General features: G+C 43.0%; 1 protein-coding gene across 2 annotated transcripts in view; it reads left to right on the forward strand.

Annotated features, from left to right (window-relative positions):
• The first annotated feature begins 10,602 nt into the window (after window positions 1–10,602).
• Window positions 10,603–14,651, forward strand: part of LOC122180856 (RAB3A interacting protein) — a 28,976-nt gene continuing 24,927 nt past the window's right edge. For both annotated transcript variants that reach the window (XM_042872775.1, XM_042872776.1), the window contains exon 1: window positions 10,603–10,660. The gene's annotated coding sequence lies outside the window, so the exon portion shown is untranslated. The remainder of the gene's footprint in view (window positions 10,661–14,651) is intronic.

The raw sequence follows: 14,651 nt of genomic DNA on the forward strand, positions 1-14,651 counted from the left end.
CGGCAGCGGCAGCTGCTGATCTTGCTCTTTTCTAGTCTATAATTATAACGCCGGTTGCCGTCGGAAGGACCCCTTTCATTTGGATGCAGAGTCTCGCCATGGCTTGGCTGGCACCTCCCGTTTTTTTCATTTTACTCCCTGTCCCAAAGTGAGACAGATAAGAAGCATTTTCCACCATGACCTTAAAAGATTTGCCTCCTTGCACCTAGCTCTGCAGAGACATGTTAGGGAATGGCACAGAGTGCACCTAAATAGGAAGACTGGACAACCTGGGCAAATCTGGGACAAACTGGAGGATGTGCCACAGCTGCTCTTGGATCACCCCCTGGGGCGCATTGCTGTTCTCTTGCTGACCTGCTGCCTGGAATTGGGAAATTAGAACTGCAGGGCACACTGCAGAAAACACCCATTCCTCAAAACAGGTGTAGTTGTTGTTATAGGAAGTCATATTGGGCTAAATGAACCTGTTCACAACAGCCTTTGTGTGGCTGGAGGGAACTCCTTCCCCCCTTCCCCTCTGCAAAATGAGATGAACTCCCTCTTTAATGACTCCTGGCATTAAGAGGCAGCTGTAAAAGGTGACAGACTGAAAGCCTGGGAGACGTCATAAAATGTTGACGTAAATCTCTATGGAGAATGGAATAATGTGACTATGAAATAAATAAAGAAGTCACAGGGGGACAGAGTAAGCAAGATTTATAGACTTCATACATTTTATTATGAAAGATCTTTCCCCCTGCCTCAGCCCCATTATAAGGCATAAGAACTATCCAAGAGCACTTATTTAATTAAAACTCTCTCTGAAAGCAAATGAGTTGCTATCATGGTTTGCGTTTCTTCTCATTGGCAGTTGCAGGAGGAAGACACTTAGATGTCAAAGCGGGTGAGACATGAGACTGGGGCATGTGTGTTTCAGGCAGTGGCCTGCAGTGAAAGATGACAAATCATTTTAGCATTTGGTGACTTGGCATAAGGAAACATGCTGCCTGATCCTATTACAGTGACTGCCCTCTGCCAGAAAGCTCCTAACGATGGGGATCTTCTAAGGTTGCTATTAAGAGAATTACTCAGACTTAAAACATGGTTGGGTTTTTTTTGTTTTTTGTTTTTTGTTTTTTGTTTTTTTTGCTGACCATAAAATTTTGGTAGCCTCTGCCCCCCTTATTTGGAACTGGTGAGGCCATACCTCAAGTACCATGTTCAGTTTTTGGCCTCTCACTACAAGAAAGACATTGAGGCCCTGGAGTGTGTCCAGAGAAGATCAGTGAAGCTGATGAGGGGTCTGGAACACAAGTCTTATGGGGAGCTGCTGAGGGAACTGTTCAGAGTGCAGAAGAGGAGGCTCAGGAGGCTGTATAGCTACGTGGGAGTCTGCCTCTTTTCCCAGGTAAATAGCAATACGACAAGAGGTCTCTTTGATCTTTTAAATCTAAATATCACCTTTGGCCCCACCTGCCTTTGGCTACCAGGCGTGCACCACCTCCACACAGACTCCTTTTACTCCTGGGACCACTAGCACTGAAAATAAGTAATTCTGCCCATCTACAAACTGGAAGTCATTGTGGATGCCCCTTGCCTGGAGACATTCAAGCCAGGCTGGATGTGGCTCTGGGCAGCCTCTTCTGGTGGTTGGTGACCCTGCACATAGCAGGGGGTTGAAACTGGATGATCATTGTGATTCTTTTCAGCCCAGGCCATTCTGTGATTCTGTGGTTCTATGACTGTATGCTCAGATAGATAAGCTGCAAAGTAACTCACTGGCTAGCAGGCTGCTGATGTGTACAGCATAACATGGGAAATAAATAAATGAGTGCATTCGGAAGAATAAAAAAGGAGAAGACTTCTGTAAGGATTTGTATTTTTATTGTCCCCACCCTGCTGTGTAACTGCTTCTGCCATAGGATACGTGGATGTTCATCATCATATATGAGATTTTAAAATGTAACTGAGTGCAATGCAGTGAATGAAGAAGTTTTATAGCACATTCTTAACATCTCATCATAATGAGTAAGGACCTGCAAATTATTGCTAGAGTTCTAGTGATCTTTACACTTGAAACAACTCATTTCACGCTGGTAGTTAAGGAATGATTTTGCAAATCTTGCATACCTTTCAAAACTGATATGGAGTCTTATTATGGATCATTAATCCAAACGAAGATATCTTCAGGAGATGATTAGTGAGTAATACTTTGTTTAAGATACTCACACCTTTTCTATTTTTAACAGGTGTCATATGGCAGGTAGCATGACGAAATTCTGTTTGAATACAGCACGTTTTTAAAAGATTATTAAACACTGTTGGATTTGTGAAGTGTGTGAAACAGTATTTCACATTTGCAATGACTGGTCTAATTTTATCACTTCCTGTGCTTTTTGAGATCTTTCTTGATGAGCATCCTTTGCATCATTCCCAAATACGAGCAAAAGATGTCCTTTGGCCTAAAAAGCATACATGGAAGACAAAAATTTGAGTCTCATCTGCAGGAACAATTGTCAGAAGCTCCTCTAAATGCACAGCTCCACTGACAGTCACTACAAATGATACATTTTACATTCATGTTCTCTTGATGTCTTTTGAACATACATAAATGATGCAGGGACAAAAACATTTTTGCACTGCATAATTAGACAGGTTTCTGCTGATACTATCAGCAGGTGTTTAACAAGACCAGTGAAGCAGGTAAAAATCTATCATATACAAATCATTTCATTTCTTTGTGCTTTCTGTTCCTCTTCTTTTCCATTGTTTTCCTTTTGGTTTTCCTCCTAGATTGGAAGATTTCTGGAAGAAAGACTGATTCATGTCGTGTGTTAGTGAATCTTCAAGCAAACACATCAATATCTGTAACAACACCACATTATGCCAATATCCAAAGAAATGCCATGACAACTAGGCAAAAATGTGGTCTGAAAGACATGAAAGAATCCTTTCATAGAAAGGAAGTGAATAATTAGAATATTAGGAAGAGAGCAATATTAAAGAAACTGCTGTCAGATTTTCTCAGATGAGAATGGATTGGGTTTTGCTTTATTTTTCTACTTACTGTCACTTGCTGCTAGAATTCCTGTCTTAAACAAATGAATAAATGAACAAATTAACATAAAATGTCCTCTGACCTTAGAAGGAACATGTGGAGAGCTGCTTTCATATCTCACAGTCACTTTCATGAGAGAAATAGCAATAATTAAAAGTTAATCTAGTGAGAGAGATCCTGCCATACTTAGCATCACTCAGTGTGGGCTGTGAAAATACACTATAAAGCAGGCTGTTTTATCTCTGGAAGTCACATGGTAAAATACTTCAGAGGATTACAAATGAATTTGTCTGCAGGATAAAGCTGGCTGCCCTGACAGATTAATTCTCAGTCCCACAAAACCGTGTTCAGAAACACTTTATTTGCAACTTCCTTGTAACGAAATAAACATCGTTTTTTATGTATTAACGCTGAGTTTGGTATGAGAAATATTGTTATCGCTGAGATTGCTATCAGTCTCAACAGTCCCTTTATTCCTAGAAGGAATACACACCCACAAAAGCAAACTGATGTCATGGTGTGGGAGCTGTCAGACAGAGATGGGATTGACAAAGCAGCTGAGAGTGAGGTGACTAGGAATTGGACTCAAAATCCAGCACCTGGACTGAATGGGTCAGCTTTTTCTTGACTTCAGGTCTGCTTCTCAGAAGTGCTATTGTTCATCTGGAACAGCGTGTGTGGGTTGGTCACTAACACAGTTTGAAGCCAGTGCCATTCCACTTTGCAAGAGAACCAATTATAATATGCAAATATACTTCTGAAAGAGTGGTCAGGCACTGGAATGGGCTGCCCAGGGAGGTGGTGGAGTGACTGACACAGGGGTTGCTCAAGAAATAGATGCTGTGCTGAGGGATATGGTTTAGTGTGAAATTTTGACGGCAGATGAATGATTGGACTGGATGATCGTGGAGGTCTTTTCCAACCTTGGTGATTATACAATTCTACGTTCTGTATGGCTCAAGAGGCTAGGTTTTGAGTGGGTGGTGCTAAGTCCCTGAGAGTAGCAAATGGAAACTCTTGTTCCCTACATGGAAACGTAATAATAATAGCATGTAACAATGAACAATATGGTTAATAGTATAAATGAACCCTTGCATTCCTCCCACTTAATAATTACAAGAACAACTTTACTAATTCTTTGAAAAAATACTCTTTATGAATGTATTTTGATTTGCATATGTGAAAAAGCATTCACGAGAAAGGAGATCCAGGTTAGTGTACAACCAAGAGAAATGCACTGTGCAGTAATGAATGGTGTAAAGCAACACTGGTGCAACATATTGCCATTGGTAGATGTGTGATTGAAGCACACTGCTGCACTGATGAGAGAAACTAGACTCTTCATCTCTTCATTACTTGCACTCAAATTATAGGAGGACTCAAACAAAACTGTAGACATGTTGCCACCAAATGCAACTGGGAGTGTAAGGATGGGGGATTTTTTTCAGTTGTGTCTTGGGCAAAGGGTGTAAGTTGTGTAAGTGTCTGACAGCGTGAGAAAGGGAAAGATGAGGCAGAAGATATTCAGAGAATGAACTGGATACTAAGAACGCCTTCCTGGAGGTGTTCAAGGCCAGGTTGGATGGGGTACTGGACAGCCTGATTTGGAGGATGGGAAACCCTGCCCATGGCAGGGGATTGGAACTGGGTGGGCTTTAAGGTCTCTTCCAACCTAAGCCATTCTACGATTCTATGATTTACCAGGACTATGAAGTTTGTTAGGCTTTCACAGAATAAACTTTCAGGTGAAAACGCACTTCATATTTTTACTGTCTGATTTCCGAGATCAGGGTTGGCAACTCTGCCATTTTCCAACCAGGGATGAACACGTACTATTTATAATTGCACTCACGATCTGTCCCTGGCTTGCTTCTAAAGATAAATGAGACCACACGTCAGTCCTTACATAAGTTGGTGAGGCCATTACAGCTTTTTTGTTCCTTCCGTTCAGTATTGAATTACATTTATAAGCACCTTCGAAAAACCTAGAAGCACTATTTGTTTTATAAGCAACAGAGGAATCTGCTTAGCCCAGCAACTTGTTTGCAAAATCAGTCTTATGGTCAAAGTGGACAACTGCAAACTGCTCAAAGGAGAAAATTCTTTTTAATCCTTGTTACCTATTAGTTGCTTTGTACCCTCAAAAATGAGAATTGGTATTCTTTCTTCATTCATTTATATTTTTCCCTAATTAAGCTGGGTTCTGTGTAGTCATACAGAAGTATGATAATCTTTTTTTTTGAACATGGCCGAGAATTTGCCATTCTTCTTCTACTGTGTCAATGAGTTTTCTGCAGGTCGTGCACAGATGCATACAGTGTACAAAAGGAATTTCTTTCCTAGTGTTGCATTTTTCGGTATTTAACTCTCGATTTTATTAAGGAATATAAGTCCTTCATGAACATTTACGTATAAGACACCGTTTCAAGCCCTCATTTCTCATGCTGATTCAGCTGACATTTCCAGCAGAGGACTATGAACTGTTTTGGGTTTTGATTCTGCAACAGATTTATTGTCTGATGTGAGCAAATCATTTGACTAATTCCAAGAGAAATAGGAAAGGAGCTATTCATGTGATATAGACAGGCTTTTGAAATTCCTTACTATGACGTCATTAGAAGTAAGGGAGAAATCCATCTGGCATCAATGACTGCAAGACAGAACATGACTGTTTTAAAAACCATGCTCAAACCACAGTTTTGAATGGATAGCTATTAAAGCATATCATCTCAGAGAATCATCCTAGTTCTGATAATATGCAATAATTTAATTAATGACTTGACTGATGGAATAGGAAATGCACTTACTAAATTTGCAAGATAGGAAGGTCCAGAAATTTTTTTCTTGTTATTCAGAACGTGTTAGGCTTTAATAAGAAGCAATGGACATAGAAGTACGTTCATAAGTCCAATCACATACAAACAGGATGAGGACTGGCTAAGCAGTGTTCTGCTACCAAGGGGGAAAAAAAAGCAAAGCTTTTGCTGGGACATAGAAGCAGGCATGTGACATAGTAGTTAGTGCTGTTCAGACCTCAGCGGGAGTGCTGTATCCAGACTTGAGCACTGCCCTTTTACAATGATGTCCAACAGAAAGAAGCTCAGAGAGAATAAAGCCATAAGCCATGAGAAAGGATTAAAATAACGGTGTTTAGTCTTCAAGAAAACAGAGAGGATAGATGATGCTATCAAACTGACTGTTTCTGTTAACGACTGATATAAGCCTATTATCTCTTGTCCCACGCTGCAGCAAAGGAGATAGGTTAGACGTTAGGAAATACTTCTAACTTGAGGATAGTTTGGAATTGGAATGCACTGCTTAGGGAGGCTGTGTGACCTCCACCACTGGAAGCTTGAAGAAAGAGTTTCAGCAGCAGTTAGCATCGACAGTTAGCATCAACCTTGTCTACTTGCTGCTATTCTTTCTGGGTGTACGTGTGTCAAAATTTGAATAAAAATACAGATATCATGTTATACCACTTGAATCAGAGAAAGTAGCAAAAAGATAATCACTTGAGTCACTTTAAGACTCCATAATCTCGATACTTATTTATGCCAGTGTTAGTAGACTTGCATTCCAAATGCTGAGGAGATATGCTAGACTGGGGAATTCCTCACTGTTCTCTGGTTGAAAAACTGCTAGCACTGTTTCATTTGAACTAGTAGAAGGAAAAAAATCTTTAGAATAGATAATATTTATAGTCTTTGTACCTTTTTTGTACGTAGCAGAACATTCTTTCTTCCTTTTCATCGTGTTATGGGATTGCAACTATGTGAAACTTCTATCAGTAGGTTCATCTAGTGGTTTCCTTGAGTTCATTGTTTTGATTGTTTTATGACAACTTCTTTGAAACTGAAGTTCTGATTACATTTTATTCAGTATTAAAAACCAACAAAAGAAATTAGAAAAGAGTACCACAAGCAAGTAAAAATAAAATTTCAAAGTTCATCTGCTTTATTTACTTGTGAGATGTTTGAGACACCCTTCCACAACACACACTCAAATATCTGTTAAGAGAACAATTGCATCTTTCCTTTTCCTCCCAACCTGGAGAAGGAAAGGTTTCCTTGGCTGGAACACATACGTAGCGTTTGCATGTACATGTGAGAAACTTGAACTAATTCAAATCAGATCAAAGGAGAACACTGCGCTTGGTTTCTTTAAAGTCCTGCAGCAATTCCTGCCTCCAAAAGAGAAGACTGCAGTGGCCTGGGCCTAGCTTCTGTGAAATACCTCTGTCTCCTGCTTTTTCCTTCCTGAAACAAACTGCTTAGGTCTAGTGGATTGTAGCCACCAGAGGAGGACACAGCCATGTGGGAAGACAGTCTCTGAGACCAATGGTTTAAATAAAGGAGAAGCTCTGAACAGACAAAGACACCAGCATCATGAGGGCTCTGAGTGGTGAGGGGAACTATTTCTGATGATATTTGCCACGTTTTGCAAAACAAGATTCTCACTTCTCAGTATATAGTTTGCTGTGGTCAAGTCTGACCATGCCAAAATACCTATCCAGCTTTCTATCCAGTTGGAGAAAGGAATTTATAGTTTTGGGGCGTGTGAATTGATTTAATAAGCAGAATGAATAGATTTGGTGGGAGCAGCATATAGTAGTGGTCTTCAGAAACAACACACTTTCGGCAAAGTCTGTCTTCCACATACTATACATTGTGTGGTTTTGTTGAATAGTCCTGTCAGATTAAATCTTTTTAATCAGAGACAGCACCCATGGCATATACTGTCCCACCAAAGATTTAAGCTGTCACTCATCACTTTCTATCAGCAGCAGCAACTCTGTTCGTTGAGAACAAGGGGGATGTGCGCTTTTATTTCTAACAGGACTTCCAGCTTTTCTCATTGCCAAGCCCCTTAAGGAAACAGATAGGACTTAATTGCCCTGATCAGACTTAGTCGGAGCTCCTAGCCAGGCACCTTCTCCCTGTATGGGAAGAGGCAGAGGCTCAAGGGCTCCCTTTAAGCTCCCAGGTCACCAGGATTTGCTTGTGCTTTGTTTTGGGTTGTCTTGACTAAACAGCCTTCCCTGATTGTTACTGCCTTGGATGAACCTCAGATCTACTCCTGTGTAGCTTGGGAAGGAACCATGGGTTGAATGAAAGTGTTCTTTAAAACAGATATTTTGGGTGGAAGAATTTTACTCTTTCTGTCTCTGGATTTAATCAAAAGGGTTTCAGCTTTTAATTTTAACCACAGTTTCTGTAGTTTGACGCTGTCTGACTACATACAGCATAATACTGGAATACTCTGACAAAATAAATCTGTTGGTGATTAATTTTAGCGCAGTCAAATGTCTTTGGAAGAGTATTGCTTTTATTTCTCGAAATGCAAGATGTCTAATCTGGTTAAGACAGCAGATTGTCATGCCAAGTACAGTCATGTACAGGATTAAGAACTATAGGATTACAGATCCTAATTATAGACTCCTGTCAGTTTACTATGTCTTAATACATTGTTTTCAACTTCTGATTACACTTGTCACGTCTCCTTTGCAATCCTGTTTTAATGAACTTCCTGCCGCATCTTCTAATTTGGCAAACCTGTGTTCTGATAGCACTGCGTGGGTTCTATTGCATGGCAATATTAGCAAATTAAATCATTTTAAAGGTCGGAGCTCTTCAAGCTGAAAATCTCTTTTCTATGAGGCTTTGTGCAACAACCTTCAGGTTATACTTCTATCTGAGTACCCTACTCTTTGCACTGCTCAGTTTTTCAATTACATCCAGAAAAGCTGTGGGTGATGATTCTCTGAAACCATTTTTGCTGTCTGAGCCTCCTCTGTAGATTTACATGCTGAAAAGTGGTTTAGAATATCTTACCATTTATAGTTAATAAATCTACTTTGTGATGAACTACATCAGTGTTTCTCTTTTGTTTTTCTCACCTTTCTCATCTTAATTTGTCATCTTATTTTGCCCCAAGTGAAGACTTTGCTTGGTGGATGCAGTAGTTAATGCATCACAGAGAATATGATTTGTCTGTGGCTGTGTCCTTAGGACTGGTCAAACAGGATTCTTTCACATTCAGTAGAAAGCTGTCAAGACAATTAACATTTCAATTATTGACTAGAATGTGGCCTGGATTCTTGACTGATGAATAGGACAAGACCTTGTTTACATGTATTTTTTGCTTGAGTAATGCCTCCTATTTTATTATGTTGGCTGATGATGCCACAGGCGGATGTTGGTGGTGTGGCAGTAGAAGTTAAACCTTCTCACCAATATCCCATTCCATGTTGTTGCTGTGTGACAGATGGCAGCAGAGGGGCAGTCTGACAGAATGGCATCTGACATGGAACCGCGGACTGAGCAAAGGTGTGTCACTGAATTCCATTCGGGAAAAATGGCACCCACCAACATTCATAGACACTTGCTGAATGTTTATGAAGACCAAAGAGTGGATGTGAGCACAGTGAGGCAGTGGGCGATGTGTTTCAGCAGTGGTGAAAGCGACAGTGGATCACCTCTACTGGAGCAAATTTGGCAAGTATGGCATTCAGGCTTTTGTTCCTCAGTGGCAAAAATGCATAGCTAATGGTGCCGACTGTGTTGAAAAATAGTGTTTTGTAGCTGAGAATTTGCTCTACCAATTAATGTTATCATACTCTTTGCACTGGTTGTAGTTTCTATGGAAATAAACAGGAGGCATTACTTTTGGAGCAACCTTTGTAATTAGGCCAGTGGTAAAATGGAGTCTTGTTTATACCAGCTTTCCAACATTTTGCCCATTGCTTTTAAAGGTACATAAAACATCAAATTATTCAGTCCAAGGCAAAAAAAAAACCATGGAGGCCATGTGTTAACCTCCACGCAGCTGGAGAACTGCTGGCTCTACCTGGGCTCCATTGAGGCAACTGTAATGAGGGCTTTTGGAAGGAGGTAAACCAAGAAGTGGCAGTAATCTCTCTTTATCGGACAAATTAGCAGAGCTCGAAAAACACATCAACACATCCTTTTGGCGTGCGAGCTCTGTTTTAGCTGTGCACGTGGCCTAATTTCACAAGTCTCACGCACATACGTCACAGCTCAGTATGATTGCAGTGGACAGGCTCAGAGCTGGACTGGGGGCAGCGCGTGCCTCACCGTGTGAAAACCACTACAGAATGATCTGCCACATGCCTCATTTTCTCAGTTAATTGTGCAATAAAGCACCTTTGTTACTGTGTGCCACTAACCACAGGAGGATCAATTTCCCTACATTTCCACAGTAAAAAAGCGTTCAGGCTTTAGTAGCCCTGTCCTTGAACAGCCTTGAACACAGCAGTGCCTCAGCCCTCGCTCATGCCGCCGGATCCCTCCTGACGTCGCGGGGCTGTCTCTCACGAAGCGCCTGGCACCATTTACACCAATTCTCTCAGCGCAGCATTTCACTGCGAGCAGCCACGGCTACGGGGGTGTGAGGGCGATGCCTCCCATTCGAGGCGGTCTCCTCCCTGGAGGACCCGCCACCATTAGGAAGCCAACCGCAGCCCAGCGGAGGGCGCGCACCTGCCCCCCCTCTGCGGGCGGGCCGGTGGCGGCGCGCATGCGCGACGGCGGCTCAGTGCCCGCCTCCCTCAGGTTGGCGGAGGGACGCGGTGCGGCGGCGGAGGTTGGGGCTGGCTGGGCGCAGGTACGGAGCGCGGGGCAGTGCCGCTGGGGCGCCGCGCGGGCGGAGCCGGGAGCGGGACCCGGCGGGACGTGAAGTGGGGGTGAGGGGATGCACGGTGGGGACGGAGCACCGAGGGCAGAGTTTGTTGTGTGGCGTGAGGGGAAGCCGAGCGAGCGGTGCTCGGGTCGATTTGTCGTCGCCGAGCCGCGGCGGGGCGGTCGCCGGGTGTCGGATCCGCCGTCTCGCGGCGTTGCGGAGCGGGGAGCAGAGAGGCGGCTCCGCCGCGCGCCGTGTCCGGGGTCCCGCTTCTCACCTGTGGGCGCTGCTGGGAGGCGCGGCGCTGCCCTCGAGCGGTCGGGGCGGCATTCCGGCCGGCCGTGCGGTCGCCGGCTCTTCTTTCCAGGCGGACGTGGGGTTGTTCGGTCTGGGAGCCTACATTGGCGGCTGCCATCTGTTCGGTGTTTGCGTTCGTCAGTGGCACGCAGAGCAAAGCCCGCTGCTGTGCTGCTGTGGTAATTTTATTGTTGTTAGAGCCGCTCAGCGAGGGGGCTCGGGCCGGGCCTGCCGTGCCTCTGACTCGCAGCAGGTCCGCTGCCCTTGGTTCGTGTTACCGAGCGAGCCGGCCGGCGAAGAGCCATCAATAATTCACCGCTCTCGTTATGGCCTTAATAAATAACAAAGGCGAACGCACCGCCAGCTGCGGCGGAGGCGGCGGGCTGGTACGGCGCTGGGTGCCGTGCAGGACCGGCTCCCGGCAGGCTGCAGCGCTTGGTCAGCGCCGTGCGAAATGCCACGGCAGCCGATCTTCCTTTTGCTGGATGGATTTTCCCCGGAAATAAACGCGTACTTCAGGTGTTTGTTTGTTTTTCTTTTTAATACGGCGCTCGGAGTGTTGTCTGCGGTAAACGGACTAGAAGTTGTACCGGACTCCGTAGTTACGGTTAGTAAGATGGAATGATAGAATGGGTTGGAAGGGCTCCTATCGATCACCTGGTTCAGGCCAGATGCACACGTGTCTAGAAGGCTTTACATACTTTGTGTGATTTGCTTTTAATTAAATGTTTTTAGTGCTAACTGGAGATGAGCTTATCTTTAGCCAAAGCCTCTGCAGGAGTTACACCGATGTAACGGTGCGACCCAGAGCAAAGCTGAGCTGTGCTGCGGGGCTCCTCCCGAAGTAAGGCAGAGCTGCACTGTGCCTTCAGAGCAGTGTCTGAAAAGGAAATACTGGCTTCTGGTACATCCACTGCTTTTAGTGAGGCTTTGTCATCTAAGTGCTGTGCTTTGGATGTTTTGAAGGATTCTACCTCACAGAGTGCTGATTTTTCCTCTGGATTAAGAGGTATAATGTGTAGCCCACTCTAAGCCGTATTTGTAAGTTTCACAAGGGCTTTATAAATGCAACTGTCTGAATCTTGTGTGCTACCTCCTGTAAGAAAGGCAACACTTGCTGTTTGCACCCGACTTCTTCTAGTTGGAGATATCCCGATAGTAATTTAAAAGGTATGTTTTGCTGAGCTGTTGATTTAAAAAAAAAAAAAAAAAAAAAAGTTCTTTTTAACTTTATGTAATCTTGTTATTAAATAGTCTTATATACTTCTTCAGAACAGCGTGAAATGGTGTTTGAATGGCTAGCAGAGTAAAGAATGGAAGAAGACTGCATTATAGCATGATATCACAAAACAAGGGGGAGTGCAATAGAAAAACCTCATATTCAAGCAATTTTTTTCTTTTTGCTAGTCCTTGAAGTATGTGGACTTGCCTGTTTCTTTTACTGCCTGTTGGTAAATACATCATCTAGTGCCACTCACAAATAAAAGCTGTTTAATAGCTGTTGCGAGGGTGGGTAGTGATAGGACAAGGGGAATGGTCTTAAACTGAGACAGGGGAGTTTTAGGTTGGATATTAGGAGGAAGTTTTTCACACAGTGGTGATGCACTGGAACAGTTTGTCCAAGGAGGTTGTGGATGCCCCATCCCTGGAGGCATTCAAGGCCAGGCTGGATGTGGCTCTGGGCAGCCTGGTCTGCTGGTTGGTGACCCTGCGCATAGCAGGGGGGTTGGAACTAGATGATCACTGTGGTTGTTTTCAACCCAAGCCATTCTATGATTCTGTGAAAAGCAGTAACTAAACACTGGAAAGGTCAGTAGTTTGTTTTCTCTTGTATGTTTCTGCTCTCCAAGTAACTTGTTGCGAATTTGGATGCCCTGAGTGAAAAGTTCTGCAAAAAAATCTCACCTTTACAGTTATGACAAATTTGAAGGAAATTCCTGTGTCAAATCTGGAACTGTCAGTGCAGTGAGCTAGCATCGGTATCTGTGTTTAAATTTATTTGGATCTTGTGGCTAAGCAGAAGTAGAAAACAGTTTAGCCCTGGGGAAAAAAAAAATAAAATCACCAAACCTCTTTATAAAGTGCCAGCATCTGATGAACATCTCATACACTGTGTTGATTTGCTGTTCCTTAAATTTATGTCCACATGAGCTCTTACAAAGTGCTGGGTATGGAGTTGCAGTAATAGGACTGCTTCTTTAACAGGTGTGTATTTGTTAGTCCACTACTATAATTCCCTATTGAGTTCTTTAGGACTTGAAGCATCTCGCATTCCAGGCTGTATAAATGCCAAATATTTCAAAACCCACTGAGAAGAATGCAGGCCTTATGGTGGGCAATTGCCAGTCCTGAGGAACCGGTACAAGAAATCTGCTTGTCTGTCCTACTCCCCCTGCTGCCCCCCCTGTAGGAGCAGGCTCTGGACTCTAGTAAATGAGGCCTTTGAGATTTCATTATCCCCACACAGAGGGCCTTTCTAAATATTAAGACACTACAGGTAATACACATATTTTTTGGAAAATGCTAACTAGAGTTTTCTTGTCATCAGAATGTTTAGAAATAGTGACTCCTTTCATTTGTATTTTTTTTCCCTCCTGTTTCCTTGAACAGGTAACAATTTTGTTGTGCTCTTGATTATTAAAGCTAAAAAATGAACTTTTTGAGGTATAAAATATTGGAAAGCAATGCCACCACCAAATGGCTTTTCCAGCAATTAGGAAGTTGCTTTCAAATACCAGCAGACAGAAATGACAGCTTTGAGCAGACTGTAAAAGAGAAACTCCAGAGCTTGCAGCAGGCAGTCTTAAACAAAAGCATTGTTTTTCAGAAGAAGACTTTCCGCTGTGATAAGTCAGAGCTCTGTGGTGTTAACTGCTCTGACTTGGGCCAGGAGCTTCTCAAAGCTGGATGAAGCATTTTGATCTGCTGTTCACAGCTCTTGGTTCCTGTTAGAAATGTTAGGAACATACTGAACTGTTGTTTAACTGGTTTCTTTGTAATCACGTTTAATACATCTTAGATAAAATAACAGATTTGTGCATAGTTCCTTTGGGAAGTTATGTAGGTAGTCAGCAGTGCAAATGGGACAGCAGAGAGGTATGAAGAAGGGGCAAAGTTCTGATAGTGTACACCAAATTTGCATTATTTTCAGGTAATAATATAAGGAAATTAACTTAAGCTGCTGTTTGATACTGGTTTATGGCAATCTAGCAAAGAAAGTACAAAGGATATTCATGATTTTGTTTATTTAATAAGTGTGCTGCCCTGATATGTGTTGGGATATTGGCTGCTGTTCGCAGTGGCAGTGAGATAGAGCAGTGTGTCAACACTGGCTTTTTACATGCTGTCACAGCACAGCTCCTGGTGAACGCCCCTGCTTGCTGTGCATGTTGTTGTGTGCCTTCACAGCAAGGCTGTGTGTTTGTCACTTAATGGGGAAACCCACAAGGCTTGAACCAAACCCATGCTCCCTAATAACAGTGACATTTGATATGTGGTGGTGTTTGCCAGTACATTATAGAGGTCTTTGCCAGAAGCAAACTGTTTTTTTTAGGAGCGCTAAGCTTTTTGCATGTAGGTTTGGTTTTGTCTATGCATAATGTGTTCAGCAGACATGTTGGTAAAAGTATTCTGGCACTGGCCAGTTTGGGAATGGAGCTGCTTCACACAGGCTTCTTCT

The sequence above is a fragment of the Lagopus leucura genome, unplaced genomic scaffold (genome assembly GCF_019238085.1).
Source record: "Lagopus leucura isolate 7727_CA_CO unplaced genomic scaffold, USGS_WTPT01 Super-Scaffold_100008, whole genome shotgun sequence".
Lineage (NCBI taxonomy): Eukaryota > Metazoa > Chordata > Aves > Galliformes > Phasianidae > Lagopus > Lagopus leucura.